The sequence below is a fragment of the Hyperolius riggenbachi genome, chromosome 3, assembly GCF_040937935.1.
Source record: "Hyperolius riggenbachi isolate aHypRig1 chromosome 3, aHypRig1.pri, whole genome shotgun sequence".
NCBI lineage: Eukaryota > Metazoa > Chordata > Amphibia > Anura > Hyperoliidae > Hyperolius > Hyperolius riggenbachi.
Genome location: NC_090648.1, coordinates 516842268 through 516869732, shown reverse-complemented (window position 1 = coordinate 516869732; position 27465 = coordinate 516842268). Strand labels below are relative to the sequence as shown.

Here is a 27465-nt window from a genome sequence, read left to right as displayed (position 1 = left end):
GGGAGCCACTGCAGCGTTTTTGGCATCGTTTAGGGATCGCTTTCAATCGCTAGCGATTTCCCAAAACACTCTGCCAATGTATATGGATGGAGCAGATCTCGCTGGAGCGATAACGATTAAGCAAATCGCAATCGCAGGACATGCAGCATTTTGGGGGCGTTTCAAATCTAATGTATTGTATAGGAGCTGGGAAATCACTCCCAAAATCGCTTGCAAAACGCTGCCACAAATCGCTGTGATTGCACTTTGGAGTGGCTCCCAGGCCTGCGATATTACTGCGATTAGTGATGAGCCAGAATGCCCATATTCTTTTTGTATTCATTTTTAATAATAAATATCCAAAAATTCAGCTTTTAAACTAAAATGTTGTTGAAAAAAATTTTGTAATATGGTTGCAGTTTTTTTTTGTGTGTGTTCGTTTTTTGTGTTTTTTTTTTTTTTTGTGCAATTTTCACATTAAAAGCTGAAATTTGATTTCATTTTTCTTTGGGTGGTGGTGTGGGGGTGGGGAGCGGTGTTTTTGCTTTAAAAAGGTGCTCACAGGTTTTTTTTATTTTTGGCATTAAAAGTTTCGCTACCTAAAATGAGTGATTTATGCGAAAATTTGCATTTTCATACCTACTTTCATTTACTGTCCAGTGCACATTGTATTTTTTATCTAAAAATTTGTGAAAACAAGTAAATGAAAGTCACTAAAATATTTTCAAAAGCGAATATGGAATTTTTAGATGAAAAATGAGGTTGGGTTCACACACGACATAGCGTGAAAAAGTATCGTTTTAGGATAGTGCGTCTGCGATTTTCTATTGCGTTTTTGGTGTGTTTTGTGTTTTTTTTACGCAAATGCGTTTTTTTATGCTTTTTGCGTGCGTTTTAATGTGTTTGTGGTTCGCTGATTTAAAACGCATATGCGTTTTGTGTACATTTTTTTAATTTATGCAAATTACTAGGAAGACAACAGGAAGTGGAAACACATCAGAGATTTTTTTTTTTATTATCAAAAACGCATAAAAAAACGCATGAAAACCGCAATGCATATGCGTTCCCATAGACTATCATTATGTGCGTTTTGGCAGCCATCCTGCATAATATGCAACACTGCCAGCATTTGAGAAATGCATACTGTACAAACACAGTGAAATGCCGCTCCTTCTGCATCCCATAGACTAACATTGCTGCATTAAATGCAGCGTTTCTGTCATGTGTGCACCCGGCCTCACTGTGATATTGCTGTGATGATGCATGACTGCATGGGATCTCTCTATGCTGTTCTAGCTACTCCTTGATTTCTGTCCTGCCTGTATGAACTGGATATATCAAGCAAAGCATGTCTAGAACTGCAGTAGCCTGTAAACAGGGGCGTGGCTAACCCCAAAAATCAGTGGCACGTGCCCTGGATCTATTCTGGGGTACTCACCTGTGGTATCCAGGGCCAGATTTGTACTCTTTACAGCCCAAGGCCACTGTCACCCCCCTGCCCCCCTCTCTTCAGTATAGGTAGTGAGGTCACCCCTCCCCCTTCCCTCCAGTATAGGTAGCCAGATGACCACTACCCCACAATGCAGCCACAATGCAAGGCCAGGAAGCTGGCAGCAGAGTACCACGGTCAGGTGCCCGCCTGATCTCCCTGCATTGCAGCATTTGCAAGCTTGTGAATGCTGCACCAGTTTAGCCTGCTGCTTTGGTGCCCTTGCTCCTGTGGTGCCCTAGGCCATGGCCTAGGCGGCCTTGGCCTAAATCCAGCCCTGGTGGTATCTCAATGGTGGGCATGCTGGGAGCTGTGGTGCATTAGTCTAGGGTATGCTGGATGCTGTGATGCCTCTATGTGGGCGTGCTGTGGTGTTATGCTGGGTGCTGTGGTTCCTTTATGGGGGCATGCTGGGAGCTGTGGTTCTTTTATGGGGGCATGCTGGGAGTTGTGGTGCCTCAATGGGAGGCCTGTGGGAGCATGGGAGGGGGGTCCACTAGAAGGTCAGCGAATGCTATGGGGGAACTGCCAGACAACCTGGCAACAGGCCAGCCCACCCAGCAGAAAGCCAGACCAGCCAGCACAGAAGCCAGGTAACTGCCTAGTTACATTTAAGTGCCTATTTATATGATATGCTGCATTTTTGTATTAATGTAGAGGGGGCTTCATCCAACATTTTGCTGGGCAGGCCTACTTAGACCGCTGTTAAGTTCATGCAAATTTGGCTCCACCCATGACCACACCCACATTCTGGTGCATGACCACACCCATTTTCGACTGGAGTGCCCAAAATTGCCCCGGATCTTTTAGGATCCTCCTAGCAACGCCCCCCCCCCCCCCCCCCCCCGTAAATGCACCTAGCTTCAGTTATTGTGCATCAGTGATTATTGAACACAACCAACTGGCAATGAGGATGGCTCTTCTGGCTTTACAACCACCTCCATGTTCCTTCAACACCCGGCTGAGCCTACAGTGCAGCTCACTGCTTGGGTCCGGATGTCTGACAATTACGTATTCGCATAACATGAAAATGACTTACCTGATGCCAGAAAGCCAGCTTTGCCAATTCACTGCCTGGGAGAGGAAGGACGGGGTGTATTCTATAGATTCTACACTTTAATGGTAGCAGCATAGCAGATGTTGCTTCAGCCCTCAGGCCTTGTTCACATTGCGTTCAGCTCGTGTGTCCGTCCGCGGTGGGCTTTTTTTCTGTGGCTTTAGATCGTTTTCCAGTGATTTTCTGCATGTTCGCTTGTGTTTTATGGGCGTTTTTGTAAGCGCTTTTGCAGAGCTCTTCCGTCTGTTGTTCCGGAAAAAAATCCAAAAACAATAAATACAATGGCCTCAATTCACTAAGCTTTATCAAACACTTTATCAGAAGTTTGATAATTTACCTCATGAGTAAAATCTAATTTTGAATTCACTCGGGTGTTATAGATTTATTTAACGTTTTATCGATAAAACATTTGATAAATATATAAACACCTTAGTGAATTCAAAATTAGATTTTACCCATGAAGTAAATTATCAAACTTCTGATAAAGTGTGTGATAAAGCTTAGTGAATAGAGGCCATAGTATTTAAAAAAAAAAAACACTCCCGCAATCACTTGCCAAAGCGATTTTGTGAGCATTTTGTGCTTTTCCTATACCTTCCATTGAGGCAAATCGCCTCAAAAATGGCTCAAGCACCGCTTTTCAAAGCGTATCGCAAATGAACCGCTCTGATATGAACTCTCCCATAGAGAATCATTGCTCAAGCGCTTTCAGGGCAATTTTGATAATCGTGAGTGCTTAAAATTTAACAAAAACGCCTATAATGTGAACAAGGCCTCACTGAGAGCTCATTCTCATCTAGGGCGTTTTTGCCCTTTTTTCCAGTGCAGGCGATTTTCAAAATCGCCCACAAAACGCTTGTGCAATGAATCTCTATGAAAAGGTTCACATCAGCGCGTTGCGTCCGCTTTGTGCTCCGCAAAAGCTGCCTGGACCATTTTTGGGGCGTTTTTGCTATAATGGAAGGTATAGGAAGAGCGCTAAACGCTCACAAAACCGCTTTATGCAGCGATTGCGTTTGTGTTTTTTAGAATAAATACATTGTATTTATTGTATTTATTATTTTCCGATTCAAAGAGTTCACTTCCTGACTTGCGTCAGGGAGTGAATTCCAAAACCGCTCTGGAAAAGCGCTTAGAAAAGCGCTTTTACCAGAAACGCAGTGGAGCGCTGGGAGGGGAAAAATAAAACCGCCGCACAGAATCACAAAACACTTGCATTTGCGATTACGATTTTAGATGTGAATGAGGCCTAAAAGAACTTCTTTGCTTGTGAAGTTTTGCTTGTGAAGTAAATGTGGTTGCAGAAAGCTATAAGCTCTGACAACATGGACAGAATGCTGCGCAGCACTCTATATTGCAGCACTGAGACAGCTACGTGTGAGTTTAGTAATGAGCACACATTTCGTACAGTCGTAATTTTACATTATAATTCACAATGAATGATGATGCAAAATCATACACATTTTTGTGAAAAATTGTAATGAACTATGTAAACGTTCTGGTAATCAAGAACCCCAGTTTCACAATTTTGAGTAATTTTCGCGTAATTTCGTGATGACTTGACGTGGACAGACTTAGGCGCAAGGCACAACTCCAATATTACAATTGATCCAAGCATCACTGCTGATGTATGCTAATCATCTCTTTATGCCCCTGAAGCCAGGCTTACACATCCAGAACCGCTGGCGTATATAAATATTGTATTACCAGGTAAGGTGCACAAAAACACAAAATAAAAAACAAAAGAGCATTTGATAAAAGTAGAGGAGATATGAGATGGGCCTGGGCTCAGCTGCCCGGTGCTTGTGTGCTCCGCACTATGGATCTGCAGACAAGCAGCATAAATATCGCTCATTGTGCGCTGGAGTGTGCTCAGGAATCACAGAGTCTCATCAGCGCCACACTTAAGGTGAAGCACATTAATTTCACCTCCCAGACTTCACAATCATTTGTTGTATAACATTCCTGGCTGGAGGACGTCGGGTTGCTGCACAGCTGCACCGAATTTAGTATAAAATAATCAAGAGGATTTAATCTAAAAGGAATATGTTTGCTGACTCAGTTTCCAAAACGCTAATCCTCAGACTCTTGTTCTGATCCTCTGTCTTCAGTAACCAGGAATAAGAATGCACATCATACTTGTTGCAGGTTTATGGGTTAAAACGGAAATAGTCCATACAGAGAATCTGTTTGAATTTAGTCCTAATACAAACATGTTAGGAATCATGTCCTGCCACTTTCTGCCTGCTGGTGGCAGTATTGACTCTGGTTGTACTGGACTTGCTGTCCCGCTGTCCACCAGCAGGTGGCTCTCTCCTGTCTGGAGCAGTCTTAGTGTTTTCCTGGCCTGTCTGCAGATGGTGTTCCTGCTGGCTCTCTGGTCTCATAATGCAGCAGGTGTGGCCTCTCTATATAAGAGCCCTGCAAGAGCTCAACATTGCCAGAACTCTGCATGCTGCTAGCTCTGAATTTGTGGACAGCCCTGGGGCCTGAAACCCACTACAAATTGCTAGCATTTTTAATTAGCGTTTTGTAAGCAATTTCTGGTGCTTTTGGGAGCGATTTTAAAAAGTGTCAGCTTTTTGCCAGCGATTGTGATAGCGATTTGCAATTAGTGATTTTAATTCTGATTGGTCCTTTCAATGTATTATTTTTTTATTTTATTTTTTTACAGTTTGCAGTCATTTAAAATCACACAGAAATTGCTGTGTGTAGCGATTCATGAGCGATTTGCCATTGATTCAATACTTTACATAGAAGCGGAAACGCTGCCAAAATGCTGCATGTCCTGCGATGGTGACTTTGCTAATCACAACCGCTACTCTGGAATGTGTTACATGTCTTTACATTGGTAGAGCGTTTAGGGAAATCGCTCCCTAAACGCTGAAAAAATTGCTTTAGTGGTTTCCCGGCCCGGTTCTGATTCTGATTCATGATCTGCCCCTGTTCTTGCTAATCTGTTGCCAAACCTTGCTTTCTGTCCTGACTTTGCTCTTTGCTTCCTTCTGTACCATAAACCGTTACCGTAACCCGTTACCATAAATAAGCAAAGAAGCAACGTTTAGCAGTGTTATGCCATTGCCACTTCAATATAGGAAACAGGTTACTGAGGATCAGTAGTATAATGGCTTGTAAAGTGCAGAAAGCCCACCTATCAGGCCTTTGGAGGTAGCCGCCTTCTTAGCTGCTAGTGATTAGACAAGACAAGACAAATAACATTTATATTGCGCTTTTCTCCTTGCGGACTCAAAGCGCCAGAGCAGAGCAGCAGCCACTAGGGCGCGCTCTATTGGCAGTAGCAGTGTAAGGGAGACTTGCCAAAGGTCTCCTACTGAATTAGTGCTGGCTTACTGAACAGGCAGAGCCGAGATTCGAACCCAGGTCTCCTGTGTCAGATGTAGAGCCCTTAACCACTACACCATCAGCCAAGGGCCAGTCTCCGGAACACACTGTATTGGGTGTATCGCTGGTGGATTAGGGACATATCAGCACTGTGGTGTGGGCTGTCTGCATAGGCGGAGCCGGGCGATGGTGCTACATGTTTACTGCTGCTGGTCCCATTCTGTTTATAGTGAGTGCTCACTATGAGGTTTTGCATTGCTTTTAAAGCGGACCCAAACCGAACATTTTTTTAATTCAAAATATTTAGTTGCACCACTCTGACACATATAAAGATAAATAAACACTCCTTCAAGATAATAAACATTTCAGTGCATGCTTTTCACCCTTCTCTTTTCATAACTAGGGTTATACTGGTGGCAGCCATTAGCAATTCCTCCTTTGCTGGTCACCACCTACTCCACCAGTCTGCCGGATTCTGTCCCGGCAATATGAGAGGAAGGGAGGGGTTCCTCCAATAAATGTAAAATATTTTATATTTGTCATCATGCAGCTGAAAAAGTTAACAGTAAAAAAGGGCGCAGGAGGCTAGTTGACAAATCGGGCGCCGCCATTCACTCCCATAATAAATATCGTTTAATGGGCGCCCGATAGGAAAAAAGGGCGCCGGAGAAAAATAACGTTTTAAAAGCGGCGCCCGGAGACTTAATGATTTATTACTGCTTCTTATGATTACACATTATTTAATGATTTATACATTTTTTAATATTATTTTTAAACGAAAAACAGTACAATATTTTTTTCAAACATTATTTTTAAACGAAAAACAGTACAATTTTTTTTTTTTTTTTACATTATTTTTAAACGAAAAAACCGCACAATATGTTTTTGAAACGTTATTAATGCTTATCACAGGGGGGTCTTAGGTTTAGGCACCAACAGGGGGGTCTTAGGTTTAGGCACCAACAGGGGGGTCTTAGGTTTAGGCACCAACAGGGGGGTCTTAGGTTTAGGCACCACCAGGGGGGTCTTAGGTTTAGGCACCACCAGGGGGGTCTTAGGTTTAGGCACCAACAGGGGGTCTTAGGTTTAGGCACCAACAGGGGGGTCTTAGGTTTAGGCACCAACAGGGGGTCTTAGGTTTAGGCACCAACAGGGGGGTCTTAGGTTTAGGCACCAACAGGGGGTCTTAGGTTTAGGCACCAACAGGGGGGTCTTAGGTTTAGGCACCAACAGGGGGGTCTTAGGTTTAGGCACCAACAGGGGGGTCTTAGGTTTAGGCACTAACAGGGGGGTCTTAGGTTTAGGCACTAACAGGGGGGTCTTAGGTTTAGGCACTAACAGGGGGGTCTTAGGTTTAGGCACTAACAGGGGGGTCTTAGGTTTAGGCACCAACAGGGGGGTCTTAGGTTTAGGCACTAACAGGGGGGTCTAGGGGTTAGGGGTAGGTACAGGGAGGGTTACTTAGGCACCAACAGGGGGGGTCTTAGGTTTAGGCATCAACACTGGGGTCTAGGGGTTAGGGGTAGGTACAGGGAGGGTTACTTAGTAATTTTTTTTTAAACGTTATTATACGTTTCACTATTTAAACGAAAGATTAACGTTTTTACAATTGCCGATTTAATGCACATTATTTAATGATTTATAACTTTATAAAACATTATTTTTAAACGAAATACAGTACAATACATTTTTAAACGTTATCCATGCTTATCGTTTAAAACCCCGCGCCCTTTTTTCCCAGCGCCCCTTTTTAACGTACGCGCTGAAAAAAGGCCGCTATTTATTATTATAATTTAGAAAATAGATTTTATTTCTGAAATATTTTATTTTAAATTTGGGTCCACTTTAACCCCTGTATGTGTCCTATTATTAAGTCTGCTTTATCTACACATGGCATTAATGTCATGATATTATTTACACTTGAGATTCTTCAGCAAAGCTGTTTGCGTATCCATCTGTAAGAATGTATCAACAGCAGATCTCTCTCTGTCCTATATATATTTATGTTATGCAGCATTCTGCCCCAGAGCACTCTGGGAGACCAGATGTTGTTTCTGCTCACTCCACAGTGACAGTAAAGATGTCACCACCATGTGATAAATGTCAGAATGTAAATCAGGCAGAGGAAAGATGTTACAATGGGCAATCACTGAGTAAATAATCTATAAATGAATGTTGTAAAATATAAGCCATTTTGATCATTAAGTTGCTTTCAACTTTTGGGCAAGAGATTTCTATAAAATGTATTTAGTAGATCAAGTATTAGGAAAGCAAACTTTTGTTTTTCTTAACATCTTAGTAAGGGTGCTTTTAGGACCATTGTAGTCCCTTACACACTCCAATGAGTTCTGGGTCACCATGAGCTTGCTGGTTAGTCTGTACCTCTCGGTGTTAGAAGCCCTACTGCATAGAGCCAAATTAATCCATGCCATGCACTGATGAGGATCAAACAATCCAAAACAGTCTGTATGCATGTTGGATTATTATGGCTCTGTACAAATTAACAAGCTGACACATCATTGCATTCCAGCGGTTCTGGAGGTGTGTTTAGCTTCTAAGGGTAACAATGGTTAATTTGCATATATTCAGCAGTGGTGCTCTGGGAGACATCTCAAGCTCTCTCCAACCTGAATTATCGCAAATTCTTTCTGTTTTAAGAAAGCAAACTTTTGTAGATCAAGTATGAAACAGATTTTTCATACCCGTCTTGAACCTCTGCCCTATTCCATACAATATTATTTTTAATCTCTCTTATGGTGCCCATACACAGTACTATTTTTTTTAATTAGATTTTCACGTTTATCTGCCTAAAACCATCGAGTGAAAATCAAAAAATAATCTTTTTTTCGAGTAAGAAAACCAAACGATTATTCAGCTTTTTCGATAACAATCTGAACAGACATGTTGGAGAAATCTGGGTGCTTGTTTGTGACGCTGTATAGGATATGGTAGATAATATAAGTAGGTAGAAGTATGTAGTATAAGGAAAACGTTTTCTTCATCTTTGATCTTTTTTCTCCGATTTTTGGAAAAATTGAACATTAGTGTATGGTACCTCGAAAATCATTTTAAAGTGGACCTGAACTCAGAACTCCTTTCTGCTCTAAAAGATAAATAACAGCATAATAACCTTTAAACAAAAATATTCCTTTGTTACAGCTGATACAAATCCTGCAATAACTCTGCACTGTTTCTACTTCCTGCTTTCATGGAAGCAGACATATTGTTTACATCCTGTGCTTTCAAATGGCCTTATCTGCCATCTCTGCCATAGGCAGTCATGTGACACAGGGGAGGGATCAAATTACAACTTGAGATTAAACACAAATGAGGGAGAATGACACAGGCTAAACTCTCTAAATACATACAGGGTGCATTTTTCTATGTAATACTTCAGTCCTGTGGAAGAGTTCAGGGCCACTTTAAAAACTATTCAACCGAATGGAATAATCGATCAAATTTCTCCGATAAAAAAAAAATGAAAAAAATTGTTCCATGTATGGTCAGCATGACACAGATAGGATGTGGATGTATTCTGTATGGAGAGGCGACCTTATCGGGTGAAGGCGGCAGGCAGGAAGGAAGGACCGTCACCGGCCGGCACTCACCTCGAGCGGACAGTTTCTTGGTGTTGATGATTTTTGCTGCATACTCCTGGCCAGACAAAACTTTCACGCATCTCCGGACGATGGAGAAAGCTCCCCTGGAGACGAGAGAGACAGAATGGACAACAGATTACTTCAGTCATCTCTGCAGCATGTGCAAATGGCAGCAATTATCATTATTCATATTTATGTTATTATTATTATTATATAGAGCCAACATCTGAAAACTTTGAAATCTTTAAGCACTCTCTGAAAACGTTTTGCTCCACCTTGGGCCATTCCCCTTCATCAACTGGCCAAGCTGTAATCCTTACCAGGTAATCTAAAAACATGCTGCCTCTAGGTATAGTCATAGTGTATATTAATACCCCACCTCCGCTGTCAGCTAATTTTTCTTCCATAATAACACCATCATTTGGACAATCTACTTTGCTCAAAAAGAGTTCTGTTTGTGATATTTACATTTATTTGGTTCCTATCACTGCTGAACTAGTTGGCCTTAATTTTATCACCTGAGTTAAACAAAGAATATCTACATCTTGCCATAGAAACATGGATTTTGATCTCCACAATGGGCCCCACCAGCCAGCCATCGTGCCCCCTTTGTGCCCCTCCCAAAATTTGAAGCTGGTTATTTAGGTTAAAAAAAAACATCAGCACATTGAGTTCAACTGGAAAATAAAGTACAACACCAGCCTGCACCCTCACATATCCCTGTAGATTGTAAGATGGCAAGGACAGGACTCTTTCACCCTTCTGTGTTTTTGATTTTGTTATACATTTTATTCATCATGTTATTTTTGTCACTGTAATTACTATGTCTATACTCTACTACCTGTAATTCTGTATTTTGTACCAGGGTCTATATTCGGTGTTTACTGTACCCTTTTATTGTGCACCCCTTGTTTGTTTCTCACTTTGTACAGCAACACGCATGGGCGTCCGCAGAAAATTTTCCATGAGGGGGGCAAGCCATTCCATGCGCCAAAAAATGGGGGGGGGGGGGGAGATACGCGCGCCATGCCAAAAAATGGGGGTATGCTGAAAAATGGACGAGGATGTGGATCTGGTCATGGGTGGAGCCAATTTTACATGAATTTAGCAATGGTGGGACATTAGATTAGGATTATGGTAGGAATTAGATTGTGAGCGCCTCCGACACAGATGCCCCCCCCCAGTTTAGGTAGTGACAGGGACCCCCATGTGTAGTGACAAGGACTCCCCCTAACTTAGGTGATAAAAGGTGCCAGGCCAGAGGGGAAGACTGGCGGTCGGGGTGGGGGGGGGGGGGGGCTGATGGCCAAGGGGGGGGCGTCCACCCCATTTTGCCCGTATGTGGCAACACAGATTATGTTGGGGCTTTATAAATCTATAATAATAATAACAACAACAACATCTTCAGTAGCGCTGTACATAGTACAAGGCAAATAGTCTGGAGCATAGATACATCAGATATTCAAAACGCTGTATAATCAGGACATCCAGCAATATAAATACATACAGTAGCTGATGTGTGCTTGGAGAGACCTCACCAATACTTGTACATGTTCATATGATAAATTACAGCCAAATAAGAAACACTAGGAGGAAGTCCCTGCCCCTGTGAGCTTACAATCTAAGGGTCCACGTGGGGCTCTTCTCCATTCAATGCATTAGCTCTTTATTGGTGCTGTAGTGAAAGGGCCGGCTCTGGACCTTTTGCCGCCTGAGGCAATACATTGTGAGAAGGCACAAATCTGGGGAAGGTTACAGAAATATTTCTGCTGCTTGGAAGGTCCTAATGAGCACAGTGGCCTCCATCATCCGTAAGTGGAAGATGTTCAAAACCACCAGGACTCTTCCTAGAGCTGGCCGTCCATCTAAACTGAGCGATCGGGGAGAAGGGCCTTAGTCAGGGAGGTGACCAAGAACCTGATGGTCTCTGTCAGAGCTCCAGAGGTCCTCTGTGGAGAGAGGAGAACCTTCCAGAAGGAGAACCATCTCTGCAGCAATCCACCAATCAGGCCTGTATGGTAGAGTGGCCGGACGGAAGCCACTCCTTAATAAACGGCACATGGCAGCCCGCCTGGAATTTGCCAAAAGACACCGGAAGGACTCTCAGACCATGAGAAACTAAATTCTCTGGTCTGATGAGACAAAGATTGAACTCTTTGGTGTGAATGCCAGGCGTCACGTGTGGAGAAAACAAAGCATCGCTCATTACCAGGCCAGTACCATCCCTACAGTGAAGCATGGTGGTGGCAGCATCATCTCCAGGCCAGTACCATCCCTACAGTGAAGCATGGTGGTGGCAACATCCTGCTGTGTGAATGTTTTTCAGCGGCAGGAACTGGGAAAGTAGTCAGAATAAAGGGGAAAATGGCTGCAGCAATGTACAGAGACTTCCTGGATGAAAACCTGCCCCAGAGCGCTCTTGAACTGAGATTGGGACGACTGCTCATCTTTCAGCAAGACAATGACCCTAAGCACACAGCCAAGATATCAAAGGCGTGGCTTCAGGACAACTCTGTATCTGAGGTGCTGCAAAGTGGAATGTATGAAACTGGCCAAGGATAGGTGTGCCAAGCTTGTGGCATTTTGTTGGCAACACGAAAATTGTCTTCTAAAAAATAAATTTTGACAAACAGTGATGCCAACAAAATGGCTGCTGGGTAATCCCGGTACCCGGAGGCCATGTTAGAGTGGCAGAACGAGCAGTTTTGCACATGGATCAGGGTCACCAGGGCAGGGATGCCTTTGTCCCCTGACACCCCCCCCCCTCCCCCATTTATGTGAAAAAACGCTCATTCTGCCACTTTAGTGTGGCCTCCGGGGACCAAGGAGTCTTTGTTGGCCATTTTGTTGACATCCATATGGGCTGAAAAGTCTTGTTTTAGGAGCCAATCTTAGAAACAGAGCGCAGTACTCGGAACAGTGGAAAATTCAGAGTTTTTGTGATTTTACTCGAAACAGCCGAATTCTGATGCGGAACTTCAGGACTCGTAACTGTTTTGAAAGCTTGACCCTAATTACAATGGCTACAGCCAGCGGTCATTTGTGCTCAGGGGTAAGTGTAGGCATAAGGAGAGGGAGGTTAGTGTCGGGCACTTGGAAATGGGGTTATTGTTAGGCATTATGAGAGGCTTAGTTCTGGGCACTAGGAGATGGAGGTCAGTGTTAGACACTTGAAGAGGGGGTTAGTGTTAGGCATTGGGGGAGGTAGTTTGGGGCACTAGGAGATAGAGGTCAGTGTTAGGCATTAGAAGGGCGGGGTTAGTGTTAGGCATTTGGGGGGGTAGTGTTGGGCATTAGGAGGTAGGTTAGTGTTACGAATTCAGAGGTAGGTTAGTGTTAGGCATTAGAAGGGCGGTGTTAGTGTTAGGCATAGGCACTAGGAGATGGAGGTCAGTGTTAGGCACTTGAAGAGGGGGTTAGTGTTAGGCATTGAGGGAGGGTAGTGTTAGGCATTAGAAGGGTGGGGTTAGTGTTAGGCATGGGGGGAGGGGTTAGTCTTGTACACTGGGGGGGAGAGTTGAGGTGAGAGTGGGTGCAGAATAAGTGTATAGTAAAATATGGGTAATGTAAGTGAATAATATGTTTACTAGTGGCGCCACCCGGAGCCCTAATCCTGCAGTGATGCCACAACACGTGCGCCTCCAAAGACTATAAGGATTCGTCAGATTGCTGCTAGCTCTGTTCATCTTCCTGATAACAGCCATATATAACACATTGCTAAACGCTTACACTGCGGACACGGAATGCATATGATAATATATCTTCTGTAAATAGCATAAATATGTAACAGAGAGAGAGAGAAGCAAGTCAAGCATTCAGCGCCAAAGCCAGCGTTACCGCGAGGAAAACTGCCAGCGCGAATGACACCTCCCAACATGATGCATGATAGCGAATGTAGAGCATTCTACCCCTAAAGAGTAATATTCCAGAAAGCGCTAAATATAGAGCGCGACCGCCGGGAGTTCAGTGATATACGGCGTGTCAGGACCAAATCGCACACTATGATGGATAACAACAGTTTAGGGGGTATTTTTAGAGGTTTATATCTAATAAAGTTCTCATTCACAGAGGTTTGCATTTATCTGTTTAACTCTTATGAAAGTCTCTTAGCATGGAGCGACAGCCCGCGGCGAGGTGAGATACCGCCTCTGTTCCTGCAGCAGTGCACGTATCACACTACATGATCACGTTGTATAACACGTATGTGATCAGTTACAGCCCGCGGCGAGGTGAGATACCGCCTCTGTTCCTGCAGCAGTGCACGTATCACACGCATGAAGCAATGATAGGCAAGCTATTTAACCACTTTACTCCCACTGGTGCGGATATCTCCGTCCCTTTTTCCATCCTTTCACCCCCAGGGACGGAGATATCCGCACCTCCTGTGCTACAGCCGCTGTCCGCGCTCCCGCCGCTCGTGCGCGTGCTCCCGATCTTGTGCACGCCACCGCCCGCTCGCACGGAGATTAATGAATGGGAAAGACCGTTGATCTAATCCCCCGCAATGATCGACTGCTTCTATAAGAAGCAGCGCGATCATTGTGATTTTCCCAGCCTCATTGTGCTTCCTGCAAGCATACTTCCGGACGCTTGCAGGTCGCATGAACAAAAAAATCACTGTGGCCATCTTGTGGCCAAATAGTAAAACTACACCATAAAGCATTTTACATATACACATACATTAGTTTTACATAATAAATGAACTCATTACCTCCCACACTCCCCAATTTTTTTAATTAAAAAAAAATTACAATAAAAAAAATACATAAATAGTTACCTTAGGGACTGAACTTTTTAAATATTTATATCAAGAGGGTATAACACTGTTACTTTATAAACTATGGGCTTGTAATTAGGGATGAACGCAAAACTGAAAAAATGCACCTTTATTTCCAAATAAAATATTGGCGCCAAACATTGTGATAGGGACTTAATTTAAACGGTTTTATAACCGGGACAAATGGGCAAATAAATTTCATGGGTTTAATTACAGTAGCATGCATTATTTAAAAACTATAATGGCCGAAAACTGAAAAATAATGAATTTTGTTCCCACATTTTTTCCTATTTTCCCATTAAAACACATTTAGAATAAAATAATTCTTGGCATAACGTCCCACCTAAAGAAAGCCTAATTGGTAGCGAAAAAAACAAGATATAGTTCATTTCATTGTGAAAAGTAGTGATAAAGTTATAGACGAATTAATGGAAGGAGCGCTGAAAGGTAAACATTGCTCTGGTGCCCAGGGGGTAAAACCCCTCAGTGGTGAAGTGGTTAAAGAATAATGACAGCACACATACAGTATGTATCAAATTATGTAAATTAGAGTAAACAGTTCTACATGAAGAGTTCTGAATATATTAAATAAAAAAATAAAGACTGAAATGAGCAAAATATTAAATTATTTTCAAAAAACTTCACATATGAAAAATGTTAAGAGGCAGGATACCCAATTTTACAGTAATTTCCCTGGTTTTATCATCAGAAACATACCCTATATATATATATATATATATATATATATATATATATATATATATATATATATATATATATATATAAAATTGCTGCGTACTGAGATGTAGCACCACCCACCCAGTGATGCTTAGCCTAGGCTGTTTATTATGCAGAATTCTCTGCCCCTCTACCAAGCATTCCAGGAGATCAGGTATATTTTGTACTAGCTTCAAAACTCTCAGTAAATGAACATTCCACAGAGGTCACCTGCCAGTAATAAAGGATATCGCCGCCTGTGATACATTTCAGAAAGTGAATCATGGAGAAGAAAGATTTTATAATCGGCAAATGCTGACTAAATATGTTATAAATAAATATTGTACAAAAAAAAAAAAGCACTATTATTTATTATGTTATTTTGATTACAGTTCCTCTTAAAGAGGAACTCCAGTGAACATTTTAGTGTTGACAGGTGATGTAGCTGCTGCATGGTTTTGGGCAGTTGGAAACAGCTGTTTCCCACAATGCAACGAGGTTCACAGACAGGAAACTGCCAAAAAAAGGACGTACTTTTCTTGTGGGAGGGGTTTCATGTGGGAGGGGTTTCACCACAAGATCAGTCATACAGCGCCCCCTGATGGTCTGTTTGTGAAAAGGAACAGATTTCTCATTTAAAAGGCTGTATCAGCTACTGATTGGGATAAAGTTAAATTTTTGGTTGGAGTTTCTCTTTAAAGTCTTAGGATTCATTTGTTGGAGGGAGAATTGATGAGAAGTATATTTGGTAGGTGGACTTGTGACAGTTTTCCTCTGTTCTTGCACCTTCCATTGGCATTCAGGTCTGGTACTCGGCTGGTTTATGTTCCTTGAGTTTCCTTTCCGCTTATTAAAGTTTTATTGGCTTTCATTCCAGCCGTGTCCAGAGATGTCAGATAGCGAGGCGAGGTTTTATGGTGGTCGGTGATATTTTGTTATAAACAGAAGGATCTGAATAAGTCGGCAACACACCGGAGGGAAGCGTGGAGGCCGAGATCACAGAAACCACCCAGCCTGGCGTCACATTACTGTTGTACTGAGGAGGAACTATTCAGCAGCACTACAATAACATACACTGTTTTTTTTAAAGTACAACTGTCGCATATTAAAGTAATCTTAACTAAGCATGTAATAATGATTGTGTACTGCCACTGAAATCTTCTGCAGCACTTTACAGAGTACATAGTCATGTCACTGACTGTCCTCAGAGGAGCTCACACTCTAATCCTACCATAGTCATAGTCTAATGTCCTACCATATTATTATTATTATTATGTATTTATACAGCACTGACATCTCCTGCAGCACATTACAGATTACATAGTCATGTCACTGACTGTCCTCAGAGGAGCTCACACTCTAATCCTACCATAGTCATAGTCTAATGTCCTACCATATTATTATGTATTTATATAGCACTGAAATCTTTTGCAGCACATTACAGAGTACATAGTCATGTCACTGACTGTCCTCAGAGGAGCTCACAGTCTAATCCTGCCATAGTCATAGTCTAATGTCCTACCAAATTATTATTATCATGTATTTATATAGCACTGACATCTTCTGCAGCACATTACAAAGTGCATAGTCATGTCACTGACTGTCCTCAGAGGAGCTCACACTCTAATCCTACCATAGTCATAGTCTAATGTCCTACCATATTATTATCATGATGTATTTATATAGCACTGACATACATATTTATATAGCACTGACATCTTCTGCAGCACATTACAGAGCACATAGTCATGTCACTGACTCTCCTCAGAAGAGCTCACAATCTAATCCTACCATAGTCATAGTGTAATGTCCTACCATATTATTATGTATTTATATAGCACTGACATCTTCTGCAGCACATTACAGAGTACAGAGTCATGTCACTGACTGTCCTCAGAGGAGCTCACACTCTAATCCTACCATAGTCATAGTCTAATGTCCTATCGTATTATTATTATGTATTTATATAGCACTGACATCTTTTGCAGCACATTACAGAGTGCATAGTCATGTCACTGACTGTCCTTAGAGGAGCTCACAGTCTAATCCTACCATAGTCATAGTCTAATGTCCTGCCATATTATTATTATGTATTTATATAGCACTGACATCTTCTGCAGCACATTACAGAGTACATAGTCATGTCACTGACTGTCCTCAGAGGAGCTCACACTCTAATCCTACCATAGTCATAGTCTAATGTCCTACCATATTATTATTATGTATTTATATAGCACTGACATCTTCTGCAGCACATTACAGAGTACATAGGCATGTCACTGACTGTCCTCAGAGGAGCTCACACTCTAATCCCACCATAGTCATAGTCTAATGTCCTACCATATTATTATTATGTATTTATATAGCACCGACATCTTCTGCAGCACATTACAGAGTACATAGTCATGTCACTGACTGTCCTCAGAGGAGCTCATACTCTAATCCTACCATAGTCATAGTCTAATGTCCTACCATAATATTATTGTGTGTTTATATAGCACTGACATCTTCTGCAGCACATTACAGAGTACATAGTCATGTCACTGACTGTCCTCAGAGGAGCTCACAATCTAATCCTACCATAGTCATAGTCTAATGCCCTACCATATTATTATTATGTACTTATATAGCACTGACCTCTCCTGCAGCACATTACAGAGTACATAGTCATGTCACTGACTGTCCTCAGAGGAGCTCACACTCTAATCCTACCATAGTCATAGTCTAATGTCCTACCATATTATTATTATGTATTTATATAGCACTGGCCTCTCCTGCAGCACATTACAGAGTACATAGTCATGTCACTGACTGTCCTCAGAGGAGCTCACACTCCAATCCTACCATAGTCATAGTGTAATGTCCTACCAAATTATTATTATCATGTATTTATATAGCACTGACATCTTCTGCAGCACATTACAAAGTGCATAGTCATGTCACTGACTGTCCTCAGAGGAGCTCACACTCTAATCCTACCATAGTCATAGTCTAATGTCCTACCATATTATTATCATGATGTATTTATATAGCACTGACATACATATTTATATAGCACTGACATCTTCTGCAGCACATTACAGAGCACATAGTCATGTCACTGACTCTCCTCAGAAGAGCTCACAATCTAATCCTACCATAGTCATAGTGTAATGTCCTACCATATTATTATGTATTTATATAGCACTGACATCTTCTGCAGCACATTACAGAGTACAGAGTCATGTCACTGACTGTCCTCAGAGGAGCTCACACTCTAATCCTACCATAGTCATAGTCTAATGTCCTATCGTATTATTATTATGTATTTATATAGCACTGACATCTTTTGCAGCACATTACAGAGTGCATAGTCATGTCACTGACTGTCCTTAGAGGAGCTCACAGTCTAATCCTACCATAGTCATAGTCTAATGTCCTGCCATATTATTATTATGTATTTATATAGCACTGACATCTTCTGCAGCACATTACAGAGTACATAGTCATGTCACTGACTGTCCTCAGAGGAGCTCACACTCTAATCCTACCATAGTCATAGTCTAATGTCCTACCATATTATTATTATGTATTTATATAGCACTGACATCTTCTGCAGCACATTACAGAGTACATAGGCATGTCACTGACTGTCCTCAGAGGAGCTCACACTCTAATCCCACCATAGTCATAGTCTAATGTCCTACCATATTATTATTATGTATTTATATAGCACCGACATCTTCTGCAGCACATTACAGAGTACATAGTCATGTCACTGACTGTCCTCAGAGGAGCTCATACTCTAATCCTACCATAGTCATAGTCTAATGTCCTACCATAATATTATTGTGTGTTTATATAGCACTGACATCTTCTGCAGCACATTACAGAGTACATAGTCATGTCACTGACTGTCCTCAGAGGAGCTCACAATCTAATCCTACCATAGTCATAGTCTAATGCCCTACCATATTATTATTATGTACTTATATAGCACTGACCTCTCCTGCAGCACATTACAGAGTACATAGTCATGTCACTGACTGTCCTCAGAGGAGCTCACACTCTAATCCTACCATAGTCATAGTCTAATGTCCTACCATATTATTATTATGTATTTATATAGCACTGGCCTCTCCTGCAGCACATTACAGAGTACATAGTCATGTCACTGACTGTCCTCAGAGGAGCTCACACTCCAATCCTACCATAGTCATAGTGTAATGTCCTACCATATTATTATTATTATTATTATGTATTTATATAGCAGTGACATCTTCTGCAGCACTTTACAGAGTACATAGTCATGTCACTGACTGTCCTCAGAGGAGCTCACAATCTAATCCTACCATAGTCATAGTATAATGTCCTACCATATTATTATTATGTACTTATATAGCACTGACCTCTCCTGCAGCACATTACACAGTACATAGTCATGTCACTGACTGTCCTCAGAGGAGCTCACACTCCAATCCTACCATAGTCATAGTGTAATGTCCTACCATATTATTATTATTATGTATTCATATAGCACTGACATACATATTTATATAGCACGTCTTCCAGGTAAATGAGGAGGTCCACATTAATCCTCTGAGGTGGATAGGACGGAGTTATTAGGTCTGACTCTAAGTGAAGACCCATTAACGTAGTAGTTATGCACAGCACAGGTATATTCTTCTTATGGTGTCTCTCCACCCCACCACCTGTATGCCCTCAAGGTGCAGATAAAGCAGGCAGGGATGCTCTCAGTGGAAAATCTGAAGTTCGATTTATTTCTGGATAAAAAGGCAGTACAGGCGTAATGAGGTAAACACTTACTTTCAGAGGGCCCTAATCCACTTAGGACCCTCCCCAGGCATGTAACGCTTCCCACTCCATGTGGTACTAAGACCTCAATGTACGATCCTGCCTCCGTGCTGCCCGCTCTTGTCCCGACTGGTTTCGGCTGCTGCTGCCGTCATCAGGGGATAAAAAAAAAATAAAAAAATATCCTCTGACGGCAGCAGCCGAAACCAGTCGGGACAAGAGCGGGCAGCACGGAGGCAGGATCGTACATTGAGGTCTTAGTACCACATGGAGTGGGAAGCGTTACATGCCTGGGGAGGGTCCTAAGTGGATTAGGGCCCTCTGAAAGTAAGTGTTTACCTCATTACGCCTGTACTGCCTTTTTATCCAGAAATAAATCGAACTTCAGATTTTCCACTGAGAGCATCCCTGTCTGCTTTATCTGCTTTATCTGCACCTTGAGGGCATACAGGTGGTGGAGTGGAGAGATATCATAAGAAGAATATACCTGCGCTGTGCATAACTACTACAATATTGACTACCTGGATATAAGGATTTATCCTAACACAGCTGCAACTATTTTTCTTCATTAGAGTGGGGCGCCACAGTACTTATTCTACAAGCTGAAGACCCATTAACCTCAACAAATCCATTAACAGAGGCCATTTGTAATAATCAGGAGGCAAGGTAGTAGGGGGTGAACCTGGGAGAATTAAGAAGACCGCCTTCAGAACGAGGACTGGTTAAAGTAGAATTCCAAGTTACAAGCCGGGGTCTTAGTTCACAGAGGAATGCATTCTCTTCCTTAGTCACCTATACTGCGTAGAAGTACCCAGGTGCACATAGGTGTCCTAACTCTGGCCCTGTAACATGCATAGTGCAGACATGCAAACATTCATTGCACCGTTCTTTCCTTAATAACTTATTTAAATGTCCTAACTAGAGGCGATGTGCCTGGATATATGTACTTTTTTCTTGTTACTGACCCCTGTGGCTAGGGTCCAATTCGGTGCACTCCCCCCTTCCCCTGTATGTGTTTGTCAGCATGCACACAGCTTATGCTGGTGTATGTGCATGGTGCACATGGACACATAACGTTAGCTCCCTTGTGCGGTTGGTAAGATGCACTGTCTTTCTCAGGAGAGGAAGTTAGGATGTGTGCTCCTAATCCATTGATAGGTTTGATGCAATGAATGTGTTTGCATGTCTGCACTATGCATGTTACAGGGCCAGAGTTAGGATACCTATGTTTACCTGGGTACTTCTGCGCAGTATAGGTGACTAAGCATAAGAATGCATTCTTCTGTGAACTAAAACCCTGGCTTTTAACTTAGCTGTAGGGATAACAGTGGTGCCTGGATGAGTAAATCTGTGAATGCAATTGTTTGAACATTTGCATGTGAGTGTGCGAAGGGTTAATAGATTTTTGCTGTTTCTAGCCACACCCCCTTCAGCACCTCCCTTTCCTTAATAACTTATTTAATGTCCTAACTAGAGGCGATGTGCCTGGATATATGTATGTTTATTCTTATCATTGACCCCTGTGGCTAGTGTCCAATTCGATGCACTCCCCCCTTCCCCTGTATGTTTGTCAGCATGAAGACAGCTTATGCTGGTGTATGCGCATGGTGCACATGGACACATAACGTTAGCTCCCTTGTGCGGTTGGTAAGATGCACTGTCTGTCCCAGGAGAGGACAGCAGGATGTGTGCTCCTAATCCATTGATAGGTTTGATGCAATGAATGTGTTTGCATGTCTGCACTATGCATGTTACAGGGCCAGAGTTAGGACACCTATGTTTACCTGGGTACTTCTGCGCAGTATAGGTGACTAAGCATAAGAATGCATTCTTCTGTGAACTAAAACCCTGGCTTTTAACTTAGCTGTAGGGATAACAGTGGTGCCTGGATGAGTGAATCTGTGAATGTATTTGTTTGAACATTTGCATGCCAGCGTGCAAAGGGTCAGTTTTTTATTTTTTATTTTCTGGCCACACCCCCTTTAGCAACTCCCTTTCCTTAATAACTTATTTAACCACTTGACGACCGGCCACAGCCGGCTCATTCTGCGCTGTCTGGCCGGGGATCGCGCGCTCGTTGCGCGCGCATCCGCCTGCAATAGGCTCCGCCCACCCGCGACGTCAACCCGCCGGCCGTTCGGAAGCGCTGGCGGGTTGTTAACCCACAGATCGCCGCATAGTAAGCGTATAATACGCTTTGTAATGTATACAAACCGTATTATACAGGCTGCCTCCTGCCCTGGTGGTCCCAGTGATCGAGGGACCACCAGGGCAGGCTGCAGCCCTCACTGTCTGCACACACACACACTGATCTGCCCCCCCACCGCCCTCTGATCGCCCACAGCACTCCTCAGACCCCCCTGCCCACCCCCCAGACCCATTTTTGCACCCAATCACCCCCCTAATCACCCATCAATCACTTCCTGTCACTATCTGTCAACACCATTTCTTTAGGTTAGGTCCTAAACTGCCCCCTGGGGGCTCCTGATCACCCCCCCACACACACACACACACACACACACGCAGATCCTCCCCAGACCCCCCCCCCCCCCCCCCCGTGTACTGTATACATCTATTCTTCCCTGTAATCACCCACTGATCACTTGTCAATCACCCATCAATCACCCCCTGTCACCACCTGTCACTAACACCCATCAGATCAGACCCTAACCTGCCCCTTGCGGGCACCTGATCTTCTGCCCGCATGCTCAGATCGCCCTCAGACCGAGCCTCAGATCACCTCCGAAGTGCATTGTTTACATCTGTTCTCCCCTCTAATCACCCACTAATCACCCATCAATCACCCCGTCACCCCCTGTCACTGCTACCCATCAGATCAGACCCTAATCTGCCCCTTGCGACACCCAATCACCCGCCCACAGATTGCCCTCAGACCACCCCTTATCAATTTGCCAGTGCATTGCTTGCATATATTCTCCGCTGTAATCACCTACTGATCACCTATCAATCACCCCATCACCCCCTGTCACCACCTGTCACTGCTACCCATCAGATCAGACCCTCATCTGCCCCTTGCGGGCACCCAATCACCCGCCCACACCCTCAGAATGCCCTCAGACCCCAGCCCTGATCACCTCGCCAGTGCATTTTTTGCATCTCTTCTCCCCTCTAATCACACCCTTATCACCTATCAATCACCCCGTCACCCCCTGTCACCACCTGTCACTGCTACCCATCAGATCAGACCCTAAACTGCCCCCTGCGGGCACCCAAACACTCGCCCACACCCTCAGATCACCCTCAGACCCCGTCTGAACACCTCTCCAGTGCTTTATTTACATCTGTTCTCCCCTCTAATCACCCATCAATCACCCCCTGTCACTGCTACCCATCGTACCCATCAGATCAGACCCTCATCTGCCCCTTTGCGGGCACCCAATCACCCGCCAACACCCTCGGATCGCCCTCAGACCCCCTCACCCCCCCACCTCCTGATCACCTCCCCAGTGCATTGCTTGCATCTATTCCCCCCTTTAATCACAGCTTGAGACACCCATCAATCACCTCCTGTCACCACCTGTCACCCCCTAGCACACCTACCCATCAGATCAGGCCCTAATTTGCCCCTTGTGGGCTCCTGATCACTCGGCGAAACCCTCAGATCCCCCTCAGACCCCCTTCCGATCACCTCCCCAGTGCATTGATTGCATCTATTCTCCCCTCTAATCACCGTCTGAGACACCCATCAATCACCTCCTGTCACCCCCTAGCACTCCTATCCATCAGATCAGGCCCTAATCTGCCCCTGCGGGCTTCTGACCACCTGGCCAAACCCTCACCCGCCCCACCGCAGTGACAGAATTTTTTTTTTCTGATCACTGCTGGTCTCTACGACTTAATTGTCGCTGAGACCAACCGTTATGCCACACAATACGCAAACGCCAATCCAAGAAGCTACCATGCCCAGCCTTTTCGGTGGAAACCACTCCAAGTTTCCGAACGTAACATTTTTTGGGGGCCTTCTCCTTAACATGGGTCTAGTCAAAAAGAATGTATTGCGGTCTTATTGGTCTACGCACCCAATACATCACATGCCCATGTTCTCTGCTGCCATGTCCAGGTCATGATTTGAGAACATCCTGCGCTTCCTGCACTTCAGTGCCAATACAACCTGTCATCTAAGAGGCCACCCTGCTTATGACTGGTTCCACAAAATTCAGCCCCTCATAGACCACCTGTCATCAAAATTTGCAGATGCTTATACCCCTGAACAGGCATTTTGAGGCATTTGGTTTCCAGACTACTCCACACGGTTTTGGGCCCCTAAAATGCCAGGGCAGTATAAGAACCCCACCAAGTGACCCCATTTTAGAAAGAAGACACCCCAAGGTATTCCGTTAGGTGTATGATGAATTCATAGAAGATTTTATTTTTTGTCACAAGTTAGTGGAAAATGACACTTTGTGGAAAAAAACAATAAAAATCAATTTCCGCTAATTTGTGACAAAAAACAAAATCTTCTATGAACTCACCATACTCCTTACGGAATACCTTGGGGTGTCTTCTTTCTAAAATTGGGTCACTTGTGGGGTTCTTATACTGCCCTGGCATTTTAGGGGCCCTAAACCGTGAGGAGTAGTCTAGAAACCAAATGCCTCAAAATGACCTGTGAATAGGACGTTGGCCCCCTTAGCGCACCTAGGCTGCAAAAAAGTGTCACACGTGTGGTATCACCGTACTCAGGAGAAGTAGTATAATGTGTTTTGGGGTGTATTTTTACACATACCCATGCTGGGTGGAAGAAATATCTCTGTAAATGACATTTTTTTTATTTTTTTTACACACAATTGTCCATTTACAGAGATATTTCTTCCACCTAGCATGGGTATGTGTAAAGATACACCCCAAAACACATTATACTACTTCTCCTGAGTACGGCGATACCACATGTGTGACACTTTTTTGCAGCCTAGGTGTGCTAAGGGGCCCAACGTCCTATTCACATGTCATTTTGAGGCATTTGGTTTCTAGACTGCTCCTCACGGTTTAGGGCCCCTAAAATGCCAGGGCAGTATAGGAACCCCACAAGTGACCCCATTTTAGAAAGAAGACACCCCAAGGTATTCCGTTAGTAGTATGGGGAGTTCATGGAAGATTTTATTTTTTGTCACAAGTTAGCGGAAATTGATTTTTATTGTTTTTTTTTTTTCACAAAGTGTCATTTTCCACTAACTTGTGACAAAAAATAAAATCTTCTATGAACTCACCATACACCTAATGGAATACCTTGGGGTGTCTTCTTTCTAAAATGGGGTCACTTGTGGGGTTCCTATACTGCCCTGGCATTTTAGGGGCCCTAAAGCATGAGGAGTAGTCTAGAAACCAAATGCCTCAAAATGATCTGTGAAATCCTAAAGGTACTCATAGGATGTTGGGCCCCTTAGTGCACCTAGGCTGCAAAAAAAGTGTCACACATGTAGTATCACCGTACTCAGGAGAAGTAGTATAATGTGTTTTTGGTTGTATTTTTACACATACCCATGCTGAGTGGGAGAAATATCTCTGTAAAATACAATTTTTTTTATTTTTTTACACACAACTGTCCATTTACAGAGATATTTCTCCCACCCAGCATGGGTATGTGTAAAAATACAACCCAAAACACATTATAATACTTCTCTTGAGTACGGCGATACCACATGTGTGACACTTTTTTGCAACCTAGGTGCGCTAGGGGGCCCAACGTCCTATGAATACCTATAGGATTTCACAGGGCATTTTGAGGCATTTGGTTTCTAGACTACTCCTCATAGTTTAGGGCCCCTAAAATGCCAGGGCAGTATAGGAACCCCACAAGTGACCCCATTTTTAAAAAGAAGACACCCCAAGGTATTCCGTTAGGAGTATGGTGAGTTCATAGAAGGTAAAATTCATTTATATAGTAGGTTGTATGACCGAGCAATAAACCGTTAAAGCTGCAGTGGTCTGAATAGGAAAAAAAGTTGAAAAGACTGCGGTCCTCAAGTGGTTAAATGTCCTAACTAGCGGTGATGTGCCTGAAATATATCTGTTTCTTTTCCTTTCCTGAATCTACCTAAAACAGAAAGCATAAAAGGCCACCAAGTAGTAACACATGCCTTTTCCATGTGCAGGGTGAGGACAGCAGTAGGGATTTCTGGGAGTGAACATAGTGCATGATACCTACAATTTTTCTAATGTTGTCCGACGCTTGAAGTGGAGGAATGAACCCTACTTTGTCTTTATGGACCAAGAAGGGGGGCTTATGGTTGAGCCTATTTGTGAGTAGTGAGGTGAGAAGCTTAAAATCTAAGTTTAGGAGAGATATTGGATGATCATTTTTTGTAAGGAGAGGGACTCTCCCCAGTTTTGGGATCAAGGAAATAGTAGATTGAAGAAATTCTGGGGGAGGATGAGCTCCTTGTAGGAGGGAATTGTAAAATGTTGTCAAGTATGAGGTTAGATCGGCCGCAAACATGTTATAGTAGTCGGCACTAAATCCCACACATCCAATTTTGATTGGCCAATATTACCACGTCCATGTAGTTTGGGAGCTTACCTACATAATCCGTTCCAAGTATTCAGAATCTCTTGGCCCTCATGCTACATATTGGCTGTAATTACACAACCTTTCAGTCTTTAGATGCCTATTGGTCTGTAATCCTGTTACTAGTATTACACGAAGATGTTGAAATGGCTTAAAATTCATCATGTGGTTCATAAAAAGCTTGTTAATCCCCAGACAGTTGTTGGAGGAATATGCAGCGCAGAGAATTTCAGATGATGTACGTGAGTTTTGCGGAAGGTTCATGCTTTGAGCATAAGCTCTCGTATCATTGTAAAGCTGTTCTTTATAGTCCGCCTTGCATTGCAGGAGAAGAGGGACTCGGGTTCTTCAGAAGCACAAAGCCTCTAAAGATGAACGCCGAGGGAAGCCTAAGCGCCATTTATCCGTAAAGCTAATTATCTCTCGTACTTCAGATAAAAGACAAATGTCTGGAAACAATCGCACAGGACGCCTGGAGTGGAAGCATTCTAGAATACGGGGGCTGCCATTGTAATTCCTTTTAAAACGTGCTGGCTGCCTGCATGAAATGCGGATCTTGTGACTTTGTCAGCAGAGATGAGCTCGAATTCCAACTTCTCATGGAAATTTCCACTGATCTCAGCACAGAGCCAGTTGCAGTGGCGTATCCAGAGGGGTGCAGGTGTAGCTTGTGCCATGGACGCCATGCCAGCTCCCTCGTGCCATGCCTGCTCCATCAAACCCAGTAGCTGATGATCAGTTAACTGGTTAATCAACCAGCAGTTACTGGACTTGATCAGTAGCTACAAGTCAGTGGAATTAATCTGCAGGAAAAGTCAGAATTCAAGCTCATCTATGTTACCTTCTGTCGCACACAGACAATGGTTTGCACACTCATTCTGTGTCAGTGACTCAGGAATGAAAACCAGTAGCAGTAGAGTGTTGCACCGTGTCAGCTATCAGTATTACAGTAAAAGCAAGATGTTTTGAATCAGGATGATACCATTTAGTGGCTAACTTAAAGAAGAACTAATAGCAATAACATGCTTGCTTCCTCCGGGTAGATTCTCCCCCCCCCCCCCCCGCACCCCCCTCCTCCCCGCACTGATTATGTGCACAGTGAGGAGGATAAATGCAGCAGGCACAGACTCGCCTAATAATAGATCCAAGCGCTGCCATTCCCATCTATTCTCTGCACCGCCGGCG

At 43.3% G+C, this 27465-nt stretch overlaps 1 long non-coding RNA gene across 1 annotated transcript in view; it reads right to left on the bottom strand.

Moving 5' to 3' along the window:
• Positions 1–9481: 9481 nt before the first annotated feature.
• The window catches only part of LOC137564496 (uncharacterized), a 148218-nt gene continuing 130234 nt past the window's right edge, over positions 9482–27465 (bottom strand). The window contains exon 3 of the long non-coding RNA XR_011030610.1: positions 9482–9570. This is a non-coding gene — a long non-coding RNA (uncharacterized lncRNA). The remainder of the gene's footprint in view (positions 9571–27465) is intronic.